The 12,984-nt window shown below is 48.9% G+C and overlaps 1 protein-coding gene across 3 annotated transcripts in view; it reads left to right on the top strand.

The window, feature by feature from the left end:
• The first annotated feature begins 10,943 nt into the window (after positions 1 to 10,943).
• The window catches only part of IARS1 (isoleucyl-tRNA synthetase 1), a 93,911-nt gene continuing 91,870 nt past the window's right edge, over positions 10,944 to 12,984 (top strand). Inside the window, exons 1-2 of one of the 3 annotated variants that reach the window (XM_036390959.2) lie at positions 10,944 to 10,965; positions 12,630 to 12,717. The gene's annotated coding sequence lies outside the window, so the exon portion shown is untranslated. Of the gene's footprint in view, positions 10,966 to 11,213; positions 11,233 to 12,629; positions 12,718 to 12,984 lie in introns of those variants that run through there. The other 2 variants (XM_036390960.2, XM_054516041.1) reach the window with 2 other exon arrangements.

Genomic DNA, 12,984 nt, shown 5'->3' with positions numbered 1-12,984 from the left:
CATTTCCTTGGTATTTGTGAGACCCACTCAATGTTTCTTTACTCCTGTGTGTGGTGTCCCTGTGCACATGCAGCTGCTCTGGTACTGAGTGCTGGTGTAGATGGATCAGGACTAAATAATGGAATAATCCATGGAAAATGCAGGTTTCAGTAGGGAAGGCACCTTCTTGTGTGTGCTCCAAAGCTGAACACTGGAAGTGCTTTAACACAAGCTACAGGATAGTAACACTTGTGCAGATGCTTTGAAATATGTGTTATTGATTATTTTTCTTTCCTAGCTTTGTCTCTTAGGGATCATGCTGCTCCATGTGTCTTTTCATCTGTCCCTTATAATAATTTATGGAGCCAAGTGTAGAGATCTCAAAGGTAGGACACATCAGTCATTTTTCTGTACAGGGAAATACCCAGCCTGGTGCTGCATTAAAGAATGCAGGATGAGCTCAACCTGTGCATCAAAGAACCCACAAAAGAAAGCCCCAGATTTAGCTCTGAGTTAAAGCTTCTCCTCTCTGTCAGTTTTCACACAGTCATCAGAGAGGGATGAACTGGTGATGCAGAAACATTTGTGATAAAAACATTGAAAATAAGTCAGTCAACAACCAGGCACGAGCCTGCTGGAAAGCTGCCTTCAGTGGTTGCTGTTTCCAGGGGTGGGTTGTAGCTGGAACTCTGCTCAGCACTGCATTTCTTCCAGCAGCTGAGGCTGGGGTGATGTGACTCTAGGCTGTAGTGTGACAGGGAAGTGTTGCCCTCCCCTCCCCATTCCCCCTCTGGCTTCTCAAATCATTATAAATGGGTTTTCTCTCTGTGCTGGGTATTGATAAGGAGTACCTGAGAGTTGTACTCTTATTTTCCTTGCTGGATTTTTATCCCCTTCAGAAGCAAGTCCTTTTTGCTTGCTTACAAACTGCTGGATCCACTTTTATGCTGTTACATAGAAGATGGTAAATCCAACTGAGCACCTGCATTCAGTTAACCACAAGAAGTTTTCACTGGCAAACATGCAACATTTGAAATATTCCTTCCTTCCCAATACTGAACCAAAATTCTCTCTATTTAGAATTACATTTAGTTGCATTTTCTTGGAGACAGTTAAAAAAAAAAAAAAAGGGAACATTTATTTATTGCAATTGATCCATAGATCAATTAAAACTAGGTAGGTAAAACTAATTTTCCAACCAAGTAATTTTTGCTTGTAATGAAGTGATCTCAGTTATAAAAGATGATCTTCCTAGGAGCAAGACATTTTCAGGTACAAGTCACCTGTACTTTTACAAGCCAAAACACAAAGATTGCATTTGTAGATAATGAATGCTTAGACAGCATCGCTGACTCAGAGAGAAACTGATTAGAGAGTCTGCAAGAGGAGATGCAACAATTCTGTGAGGATCCCAGGGCTGATCAGTGTGAGAAAAAGATGATTATTGCAGAAACCTTCAGCTCAGAGAAGAGACAACTTGGAATGCAGGAGAGGTTATAAAACCCTCGGTGAGATGAGATAAAGACTGGCTGTTCAGCAGATCTCATACAAGAACTCTGGAGGCATTGCACAAGCCTGATGGAGTCAGTGTGTGGGGAAATCCAGGGTGAGCTTGGTGTGAAAAACACCAATTGCTTGGGTTTTTTTATAAATTTTAAAAGTTTAATAGTAATAAAATGGTTATAAAATAGCAATACAATTACAGTAATAATAATTTGGACAATTTGAATTAGGACAATATGAGACAATAGAGACAAAGAGTTATGGACATTTAGGTACCTTTTTCTGGGCAGCACGAGCCCGATAAAGGACCCACGTTAACAGAGGATTAACCCTTAAAAACAACAGCCTGTTGCATATTCATACATCTCATCCATGATGCATAAATTCCATTCAAACACAGGATTCTATCTGGTCGTTGTCAGCTTCTTCCTCTGAATCTTAACAGCGCCTTCGAGGCAGGAAGAAGTTCCTTTCTTCTGATAAGAGGGCAATAAATTCTTTTTCTCTGAAAGATTTGGGTGTCCTGTGGCTGCTATCTTGCTGCAAGTCTTTTCTTTAAAACAAGTATCCTACATAGCATAGTTTTTATTTTAACATTTTTTTATAACCCATAACTATATCTAACACACAACTTAAGAGAATTAATACAGCATTACTTTCTAACACAACACATCTAATATTCACTTTAATATTTGCAAAAAGCCAATCAGAAAATACGCATTTTTCACACTGGGGAGCTCATTCCCAAAGGATCTCAAAGTCTCCTTGCTTTGAGGGAGTGAGGTGTTACAGGAAATAGAAATGTGCTGAGGACAGAGCTGGTCTGGAGCGTGGTTTGGTTGGTTTTGCTGTGCAGAAAGACTGCTGGGCATTTGAGCTGCAGTAAACACAGTGAGACTTCAAGTAGGTGCCACATAGCTGGGGAGTGCTCATCCATCTCCCTGCTGCACTGACAGATTCCATGGGCAAGGGTGGGCGCTGGGGTGACAGGGATGGGTTCACTGTGCCTGGCAGGGGAGCAGCAGAACCTTTCACTGACCTGGTCAATGAGCTCAGCTGACAGCCCTGCTCCATTCAGAGCCGTGCTGAGGATCCCGTGGCAGCAAGCTGTGCAAACACAGGAGGCAGGGGATGTTCTCTGTGACTCCCAGGGTGGGCACACCTGGCTGGAGATGCCCGAGGGGCTCACAGGGAGCTGGCCTGGGGCTGGAGCAGCACCTGTGCCTGCAGGATTCCTGCTTTGGGGCTGGTAAGGACAGCAACTGCATGACAGAGTCCATTGTGGAAGGAAAAGGAGTGAAGCACCCTAACTGGGAAATGCTGGCCTGGACAAGTGTCTGTGGTAGCAGCCAGGAGGAAACTCTGCTGTGCCCTGCTCCTGGCAGCAGCACTGCTGCCCTGACTCACTGGTGAGCGTCACAGACATGTTCTGTGAAAAATCCTTTCCTTAGGATTTTTGCTCCTGAGAAGCTGAGAGGCCTCAGGAACAAAATGTAACCAATGGTTATCTGCTGCTGTGGAATGCAACAGGGGCATCTGGGATTGGGCTCATGGGGTTGTTTCTAATTAATGGCCAATCACAGTCCAGCTGTCCAGACTGTCTCGGTCAGTCACAAGATTTTGTTATCATTCTTTTTCTATTCTTAGCCAGCCTTCTGATGAAATCCTTTCTTCTGTTCTTTTAGTATAGTTTTAATATAATATATATAATAAGATAATAAATCAGCCTTCTGAACCATGGAGTCAACATTCTCATCTCTTCGCTCATCCTGGGACCCCTGTGCTCACCATCACAGGTGAGGGTCTGGCACATTTCTTACCCCTGACTTAACCCTTGCAAGAACCCTGGGAACAGCAAAATGAGCACATTTCCTTGATGTTCTGGGCCTTGGACACTGAGTGAAGCAAAGAGCAGTGACTCAGTGTCCAGCTGGGCTGGGCTCTCGGGGATGTTGGTGGGACAGAGCTGCTGTAGCACTTCCCTCCTTGAGTCTCCTCACCCTGAAGAAGTGCTCAGGCTCTTTTTTCTTTTGGCATAAGTTGCTGATTATATTGAAAGGAACTATTCTGGAGCTTGGAATTTTAATTATTTGGAATCAACTTTTGATTAAATTGTTGTTGTTAAATAAAGGATTAATCATCTAGAAAAGACCTTTAGCTGGCTGGGAATAACAGCTAGACAGTGTGTTTATTTATTTCAGTTTCAATCTGCTGCTGTTACACTTTGGGCTTCTTTTCCTGAAGAAACACGGGGAGGAGTGGCACATAAATCAAAACTTTATCCTGAACTCATTTCCTTATTCTGAATTGCATAAAACATTTGATCTTTTTTCACTACAAAATTTCAGGATAGAAGGATCATTAACATTAAAGGTAATATGAAATGCAAAAGTGTTTGTTGAAGAGGAGATAGAAGCTTCTCTTCATGTGATACTTTATTTTCTTGTTTCCCAGCTAAAAGTGGCCTGTTGTGGCTGGCTGTGATGTAGCAGCACTACAGCCAGGAGGGCTGGTGAGATGCACCCAGTTTGATTGAAGTGGTTTTTTTTTTTTCTGCATGGTGAAAAAGGATATCCTCACCCAGGTAAAATAAATTACACCTACTGTGAATTTTATTAGCCATCAGTTTTTGCCTTGAAAAGAATACAAGAGCTCAGAAAAAATAACCAGAGACATTTGAATGTACTTGGAACATATGACAGCAACGTGGTCACTGCTTTTACAGCAGAGAGTTAAAAAAATTTTTATCACCCCATGTTGAATTGAACATCCTCAGATCCATGACAAATGCACAGTTGGAAATGAGGGGGGACAGGCTGACCATTTCCTTCCACTCATGGTTACTTTTCTTCCAGGAATGTGGCTGAAGACCTTTCAGGAGCTGTGCAGGATCACTGTTCCTCAGCAAAAATCAGCATTTCTGCCGTGCTGGAGGCTTCAAACAGCCCCACAAACTGCTAATGCACCTGCTCAGCAGTGTGCTGAAATGGCAATAATGAATAATAAATGCTGCTGCCTCCTTCAGAACATTACCAAACCCTTCTTTTCTCCAGGAAGGTTTACAAAATCCTAAGTCATCCTGTGCCCAGACTGGCCATAAAAATCCCTTACACAGGTTACAACAGAACCCTTTGTGTTGTAACAAAGGCCTTAAATTTTCTTCCTGTCTGCCTTGGACTTCCCAGTCGTTTGTATTTATTTATGAGTGACTTCCAGCTGGACCCTTAACAAAAATTCACTAATGTGAAGACTTGATATATAAGGTTCTGGTCATCACATTTGCTTAAATGTGTAAAGCTCACCTGTATGAGAAGTGTGTCTATAAAGGAAAAATCCTAGGAACAAATAAAACTTGTTTTTGTAAAGTTTGAGTTGAGGAAGTTTGTTGGCCACTGGGTTGATGGGTGATCTTCTGGAGCAACAGCTTTTGGTTTCTTTTCCCAGCCTTGATGTTGAGGAACTTGGTTATATTTTGAAGTTCAGCCTTGTTAAGTACTTTCAAATCTAGTAGGAAGGTGTTATTTCTGTCTGCAGCTATTGCAAGGCAGACACTTTCCAAACACTCAGGAAATTCCTAATTCAAGTGAGAAGGGAAGGAAACAGGGAAAAAAAAAGACAATTAAGCCAGATCTGAGTAACACAAGTAACACACCAGGGAAAGGTCTGTCAGAGAATTCCCTCTGGGAGGGGAGCAAGGCTGGTGGCTGGAGGAACTTCCAGGGCTTCAACAGGAATGGATCATTGATGGCAAGTCTCTGTCTGGTGCAGAGAACACAGGGCTCCCTTCCCCAGTGGAAAATCTCTGTAATTTTGTCAGGCTCTGTGTGACGTGTAATTATGGCCCTGTTAATTAATTTACACTCCTGCTTTACTTTGCTTGTGTCCAAGCACATCCATATTATGATGCAAATTCAGCAGCAGCATGAAGGCCGAGTTCCAAGTAAGTGTTCCTAAGGGAGTTTTTGTCATACTTGTTCAAATCACGAGTCAGGGAAAAAAAGAAAACATGCATTCAAACCATTAATTTAACATGTTAGTGCAGATCTGGATTCATTAATAAAATACAAACTTGCTGATGACCAAACTGGTGCAAACTTAGGTTTCATTTACCCGTGTGAGAGGTTTATTTCTCCCTGTGCCTCTCCTGAAGTTCCCATGGAGTGAAATTCCCAGAATAAGCATGGCTGTAAGGCAACCCTGCATCAAACAAACTGCAGTTTGTATATATAGACCACTTGGCTAATTCCAAAGTAAATAAACATGATGTTGGTCTTAATGTGTTCAGCAGCTTTGTTTCTTAAGAAGGGTGAAGAAAATTGTGTCTTTGGACATTTCCTTCCATAGGATTACAACTGAGGTACTAGAAATGTTGAATATTTTGTCTTAAAATAGTTTATTTTGTAAGGATAACAGTTAACTCCTGTCTCTGTGTCTGTAATGGCAAGAAACATCCCACAGAACACCAGAATGGTTTGGGTTGGAAGGATCGTCCAGTTCCAACCCCCTGCCATGGGCAGGGACACCTTTATCTGCAAATTCATCTTCCATTTGTCCTTCTGGCACACTGTGATTTCACCGTGTCTGCAGTGGGGGAAAGCACAAGGTCCTGACAGGGAGCCGAGGGAGGCACCATGAGAAATGATGGCCCCGCATCTCCTGTTTCAGACCTGTTAAAACAATGTCCCTCCCTTCTCCCCTGGCAACAAGCTCCAGGAATGTTCCAGCTACCTGCTGTAATTTTTAACCGTTTGTAGTGGAATTGATGCCTCCTCGTTCCTTTCTCCGGGAGTTGGTGAGTTTAATGTCGATCAGATCTGCTCCCTGCACGGTACTTAAACTAAATCCTAACTGCCTGTGGCCAAGTTGTTTCAGCTGGTGGCCCTTTAAACCTCTTTCTAGACATTCCTCCCTCTGCTGCAGTTGGTAAAACAGAAATAAACCTGCTCTCCGGAGCACGGGCAGCCACGGAAGCTCCAGCCAAAGCGCCCCCAGCGAGGGAGGGTCAATAAAGACCTGCAGGGCCGATCCGTGGCTCTGGTGTTTCCCTTCCCGCTGTGCCCGCACCGGGCCGGGCCGGGGGGGCCGGGCAGGGCTCCCGCTCGGAGCTGCGGAGTTTCGAGCTGCTGTCGCTCTGTCCTGCCGCTCCCCCGTGTCCGTGTGTCAAGGGCCGCTTCCTCGGCCGCCCTCCGCGATAATTAAACGACTTTGCCGTCGTCAACCAGAATCGGGGCGAGTGCCAGAGAGGCGTGAAACTTTTCCGCCGTGACTTTGGCCGTCACCGCCCCCGTGCCCGGTCCCTGCCCGTCCCGTCCCTCCCTGCCGGTCTCTGCACTGCCCCCGACGGCGGCTCTGGCTGTCCCTGCGGTCCCCCCGCTCCCCCCGCAAAACCCATAAACCGCGATCCGCTTTGATGTCGCCTTCAGAAAAGTTCACTTTATTTACAAGGGGGGCTCCCCCCTGTTTACACACGCCCATTTGTAAAATTAGCCAACCCCCCTGACAAAAACGCAAAGGAATGGCAGAGAAATAAATAAACCTCTCCCCCCACTCCGAGGCGGAAAGGCTCCAAGCCAGCGGGGTTCTGCTCCCCCCCGGCCCGGGGTCAGGCGATCCTGCTGCAGAACTCGTCGAAGTCCCTCTCCATGAAGAGCTCGCTCTCGATCACATCGTCCTCCGAGGGGAAGTACTGCTGGCTCTCCTCCTGCGGGGAACCCGCGGCCGCACCGGCCCCGGCCCGGGCGGGCGGGGAGCGGGCGGCGGCTCCGGGCTCCCCCGCGCACTCCATCAGCGCCCCGCGGGCGTTCTCCAGCACCCCCAGGTACGAGTCCATGTCCAGCGGGTCCATCTCGCAGTCCGACCCGCCGCTCTCGGTGCCCACCGAGTCGGAGCGCAGGTGCATGAGCTGGTACTTCTCCCGCATCAGGAACTGGTTGGTGTTGCGGGGCGCCCGCATGCCCGGCGCCCGCCGGCCCAGCACATTGACGGGCCGCAGGGAGAGCAGCACCCGCGGCCGCGCCGGGCGGTGGCAGCGGCGGAAGACGCGGCAGTGCTGCTGCTGCAGCTGCTGGTGCTGGTAGTGCTGGAAGTGGCTGTGCGTGCGGCTGCCCAGCAGCTTCCGCGCCCCGCCGGGGACCCTCCCGCGCCGCCCGGGCGGACAACGGGAGCGGCTGCCGCCCCGCCAGGGCTCGCCGCCCTTCAGCGGCGTCGGGGAGGCGCCCCCCGGCACCCCCTCGCCGCGGGCGGGCTCCCAGGGCGGGCACACGATGAACTCCGCGCGTCGCAGCATCGCGGCCCCCCGGCCTCTCACATGCTCCGAGCCGCCGGGACGCCCCCGCCGCGCTGCTCCTGCGCCGTCGCCTCTCCGGCGCGTCCTCCGCTTCTCTCCGGGCTGAGCGGCCGCTTCCCAAGAGCCCTGCGGGGGCCTCTGCGGGCGCCTCTACCTTTTCACGATCCGCTCTGTTTTTTTCTTGAGCGGAGCCCGTTGGCAGCGCATAGCCTGGCTGAACGGCTGCGGGCTGCGGGGCAGCTTGACGGGTTCCAAGCCGCCTCTTCGGAGATGGTCTCGCCTACTCCCCGGCCGGGCGCTGCCGGGCTGTCAGCGCTGCGCCGGGCACAGCGGGCCGGGGCAGGGCCCGGGAGCGAAGCGAGCGAGGGGAGGGGAAGGCGCCGAGGCTCAGGGACCGCACAGGGAGCGCGCGCACCGCCCGCCGCCCCGCGCCCACTGCCGACGCGCTCCCGCGCAGCCCTTATTTATCACCTCCGGCGCAGTCCAACTGCCGCCGCGCCGCGGGGGGAGCCGGGACGGCACAGCCCCTCCTAAGCCGGCCGGTCCTCGCCAAACTTAGCCCTCCGCGCTCGGGGAGCGCGGGGGCTCTGCGTCACCGCAGCCCGCACGCTCGTATCTCCCGTGTTATCCCGGGTTATCCCGGGATCTCTTCCCCCTTGGGCGCGTTTGGCTTGGCTCAGAGCTGCGGGCGCATTTTGTTCACACCCTATTCACGAAGGCCGTTTACGCTCAGCTCCCCGCGCGAGCATCGTTGCCCGCCCGCCCCTTGCAGCAGCGCCACGCAAACCGCGTATGGCACCCTTCCCTTGCAGCGGCGCTACGCCAACCGCTACGCAAACCGCGTACAGCGCCCGTGAGGGGCGCTCGGGTGGGGTGGGAGGGTGGCGGTGAAATGGCCGCGGGGGTAGCGGGGAGGGAGAAGGGGCGGCCTGAGGCCGGCGCTGGAGAAGCCGCGGCGCTCAGTGCCGGTGCCCGCGGCCGCCCTTTCTTTGTAGCTCCAGGCTGCGGCCGGCGCCACGGGCGGGCAGCGGTGACCTTCCCGCGGGTCCCACAAAATGGTGCCCGCGCCTTCCCCCTCAGCCGCTTCACGCCAGGGCAGTCCCCTCCTGAGGCTTTACATTTTTTTTTTCTCTTCCCTTTAACCTCTCTGGCTGAATCGGTGCTTTTTCATCTGTCTAGAGTGAAAAACGAGAGCAGAGACATTCATTCTTGTTATTTGGGGAATGTCCCAGTTACTTGTGCTGGGCCTTGGTCCCTCTACCACAAATTTCCTCTGATTTTCCAATCTGTTGGGTGGCATTTTTCTGCCCTGTATGTATTAATCGGACAGTGTTCACCCTCTCCCCACTCCCTCCCAATCTGTTCATGGAAAACAAGCTCAGTGTTGCCCAAAGGCTCCCAAATAAAGGCTGTGCATGAACTCCGTGGGCAGCAACTCCCGTGCAGGTAACATTTTATTACAATTTAACAGTGAAGGGCAAAGAAGTGCAAAATATACTGAGGGAGACAAGGTAAAAATCTGGATTTGGGCTAAGTACGGAGTCAACGTTGCCAAAACCCAATTGCCCACGTTTGGCTGTTTTGCTGCTTTAGAGTTTGTATTTCTAAGCAGTGTTTGTTTCAAATTCCATTCAGGAATTATATGGTGTTCCATTTCAACTCAGCTGGTGTTATCACCTGTGTGTTTTACAAACTAAAGGCCAAAATGGAAGGGGTTGGCACTGGAGCAAGCAGCAGCTGTCTAAAATGTGCAGCCTCTGAGATCTGTGGGCATGTCAGAGCAGGGGGAAGCTGCGGTGCTTTCAGAGTTCATGGGGATGTTTATAAAGGAATGCCACATCATGGGGTAGAATGCACATCCCAAGTTGTCTCAGGCTTTTTCACAGATGTATTAGGCAGCAGTGTGGCTTGAATAAACTTCTGCCACTCCAAACTCCCCTCCTGGATACAGAACATGCCAGAACTCTGTGTTTGTACAGGGGACTCTGCCCTGGCAACCACATGCACCCAGTCTCTCCTGTCTGGCTGGTCAGTCCAGCTCAGTCTGACCTCAGTTCCCATTTTCTCTTCTGTTTCTCTGAGTTTGGTGCAGATTGAGTCTGCATTTCTTTTAGCTGTTCTAGAAGGATGTAGGAAATTGTGTGTAGAAAGGAGCCTTGTGCTACTCTGTGCAGGAGAGAATTCAGTTAATGTGCCTCTCTTCACATCTGGATTATCTCTAATCCACACACTGACACTGCCCTGCACAGACCAGTGAATTCATCCTGTACCCAGTCCTGCAAATCAAAACCTAAAGCTTTTATTGAAACCTTTATTAGTACCTACATCTTTATGAGTAAATAAGTTTTTAGAGCAATTTGAAATCATTACTTGGTGGCAGCTGCACTGTTTGTGCCATTATTGACCTGGCCTTCATTCCCCAGGCTCTGTTCTGGGCAGGGTTCAGGTGTGCAGGCTGGGAATTCTCCTTCCCTCACCTTCCTGCCTCACTTCTATTTTTCCCGGTTGGGATCCTTTTCAAAGCTGTTTTCAGCACAAAAAGTGGAGGAAATGTTTTTTTGATGTATCATGAAATGTTTTGTAATTTCTCACTGGTTGCCAGCCAGCAATATTTTTTCAAACCGTTTTCTTTGACATGGGAGAACCCATCTACAAGTTCTGTTTTAAATTTTTTTAAGCAGCAAAGGAGGGACTTCTGTTGTAGCTACAGCCTTAAGAATTGATATTTTGAGATAGTTAAGAGTATCCCTTTAACGGAGGTAAGGTCGAGCTCCCTAGAGGAGTTCGGTAGAGGCCCTTGGTATCCAGTTACTGGGAGAAGCCCAGCGTCCTGCTCTCGGTGACTCAGAGCAGGGTGGGGTTTTCAGGACACCCAGCACAGCTCCTGCCGGGGTTTAGGCTCGGGTGCCCGGCGCACGGAGCGAGCCCCTTTCACCGCCGCGCCGTGAGGGGAACTGTCGGCCACGCCCCGGCCGTTCGTCAGGCCCCGGCCACGCCCCGCCCCGCCCCCTCAGGATTTTCCCGAGCTGCCTCGCACCGCCGTGACGGGCTGCCCTGGGTCAGCTCTCACCCAATGAGCGGCCGCCTTACAAAGCTCCTCTGTGCGTCCGCAAAGAGCCGCGCGCTGATTGGCCGTGGCGCCGGCGGCGCTTCCGGCCATGCTGCGCCGGGCGGTATTGCATCATGGCGGGACGGAGGTGAGCGGGGGGTCCGCCTGCAGCCTCGGCCCCTCACGGCCCCGCCGGCCGGGCTGAGCTCCGTGTGGGCGGCTCCGAGACACCAGGGTGGGGCTGCTCCAGCGCCGTGCCGGGGAGCGGCACCTTCAGGGTGTCCCGGGAGAGCGGCGGCTCCCGAGCCGGCAGTGCCGGTGCTGTCACCGCGGGAGCGGCTGCGGCCGGGCTGGCGGCTCCCTGCGGCCTTGGGCGTTGTTAGCTCGAGTTTTGCGTGTACAGCGTCCCGTTCATGTGCGTGTTTTACTGCCTGGGTGCTGTGCGGATTCTTTGCTTTTTCGGCAATTTAGGGGTTATTTATAGGAGGTACTTATTAAAGGTTAGTCTGGTGTCTTATTGCAGGGCTTAATGCTTAGCAAGTCTTGGTTTCATTAGTTATTTGTATTGCAGGGCTCTATGCTTATCAAGTCTTGGTTTCATTAGTTATTTGTACAAAGAATTTAAGGTCCCTTACAACGTGTAATGTGTCTTAAGCATTCCCTTCAGCATCCTGTTAACAGAGAGGTTGATGAATGCACCCTTATTATTGCTACAGCTGCGGTGATTTTGATATCTCCAGCAAACCTTGGCTTCCGCACCCCGGGAGCCTTTCAGAGACTTTAATTCCGTTTGGTGGTGACACGATTAGAAAGCAGCTGTCAGGTAATCGGGTCCAACAGAATTCAGCTGTCACATAAAAGCAGCGTTCAGTAACTCAGCTGACGCTGGTTTCTGAGTGTTTATTAAAAAGACGTAGTTCAAAGTTATTTCAAGATAACCTAGATTTCTTTTGTTCACACGATGTTACATTTTTAATCAAGGCTGCATGATGATGACAAGCATTTCCTAAGCCATCACAAGATACAGTGTAAAACTGGGCTCTTGCATAGCATGAAGTTTTTGTATCTAAGGACAGCATTAATTGATGAGTGTGATTATTGCTTTAGCAATGTTTTAATTGGCCTTTCAGTGTTAAAGGCAATCCTTGCAGGGGGACAGCTGGGCTGGTGTTGCAGTTTTATTCCCTGTACAAGACACAAGATTTTCAGAAGCAATGTTTGTTCTGTAGTTCAGCATTCTGTTCCCATCCTTTTTTCCTTTTGTTTTAAACTTGGTTGTTTCCACCCCTTCTAGAAATTGAGAATTTTGATGATCAGGTTTAGACTGATGTTACCCGAGAACAGGACCTAAGAAGGCAGAAATGGGGGGCCAGGTGTGGAAAATATGGAAAATAGAGCATTGTTTAACTTTAGAGAAAGCAGCTGTAGGTGGAGAAAGAAAGCTCCTTGTCTTTGGAGGGAACTTTGGTCTCTTTTACAGAAAAGTTTGTGGGAGAAGGTGACTGGAACAAGAGTTAGAGACTGATGATAAACCCCTGGAAATCAGAAACCTTTTGTACACCTTTAGTTTATCCTGTGTTTTTATACTTACCATTTCTCAGTCAACAAAATGATTAATATCATGAAATCCACTTTGTTTTAATCATATATCTGATGTATGGAAAGTACAAAATTATTTCTCAAATGTGGGTTCACTTTATTCATAGTGGTGTTTTAATTGAATTTTTATTGTTTTTTTAAAAACTAATATTTTTAAAAAGTACATGGGAACTTGCTTTTATGGTGTTAATGCATGTTTTTTTTTTCTTGTAGATAAGAAGCCCAGCTTAAGTCTCTGCCTGCTGTAGCGCAGTCTCCAAACTGACACCTTTGTTAGTGGATGTTGTTATCCTCTAGAAAAGTGAGTGTACTTAATAAAAACTTGCTTAATGGTGCATTGTCTTTTACACTTCTTATCAGCAGTAAATGCACAGAGAACCCTTAGTGTGTTTACTGATCTCTGTTAATGTGAAGTGTTCTCTGAAAGTGGGGTTTTATTAGATGTGTTTATATAATTTCTGTAATGTGATTTGTGATGTTTTTGCTCAGTCTGTGTTCAAAGTAATGAAGTTGTCCTTCATTATTTTGGGTTTGAAAATACCTAGATTGCTTATAATAAGCTTCTTTC

This window comes from Molothrus ater, chromosome 11 (genome assembly GCF_012460135.2).
Source record: "Molothrus ater isolate BHLD 08-10-18 breed brown headed cowbird chromosome 11, BPBGC_Mater_1.1, whole genome shotgun sequence".
In the NCBI taxonomy this organism is placed as follows: Eukaryota; Metazoa; Chordata; class Aves; order Passeriformes; family Icteridae; genus Molothrus; species Molothrus ater.
This window is presented reverse-complemented; position numbering and strand designations above follow the sequence as displayed.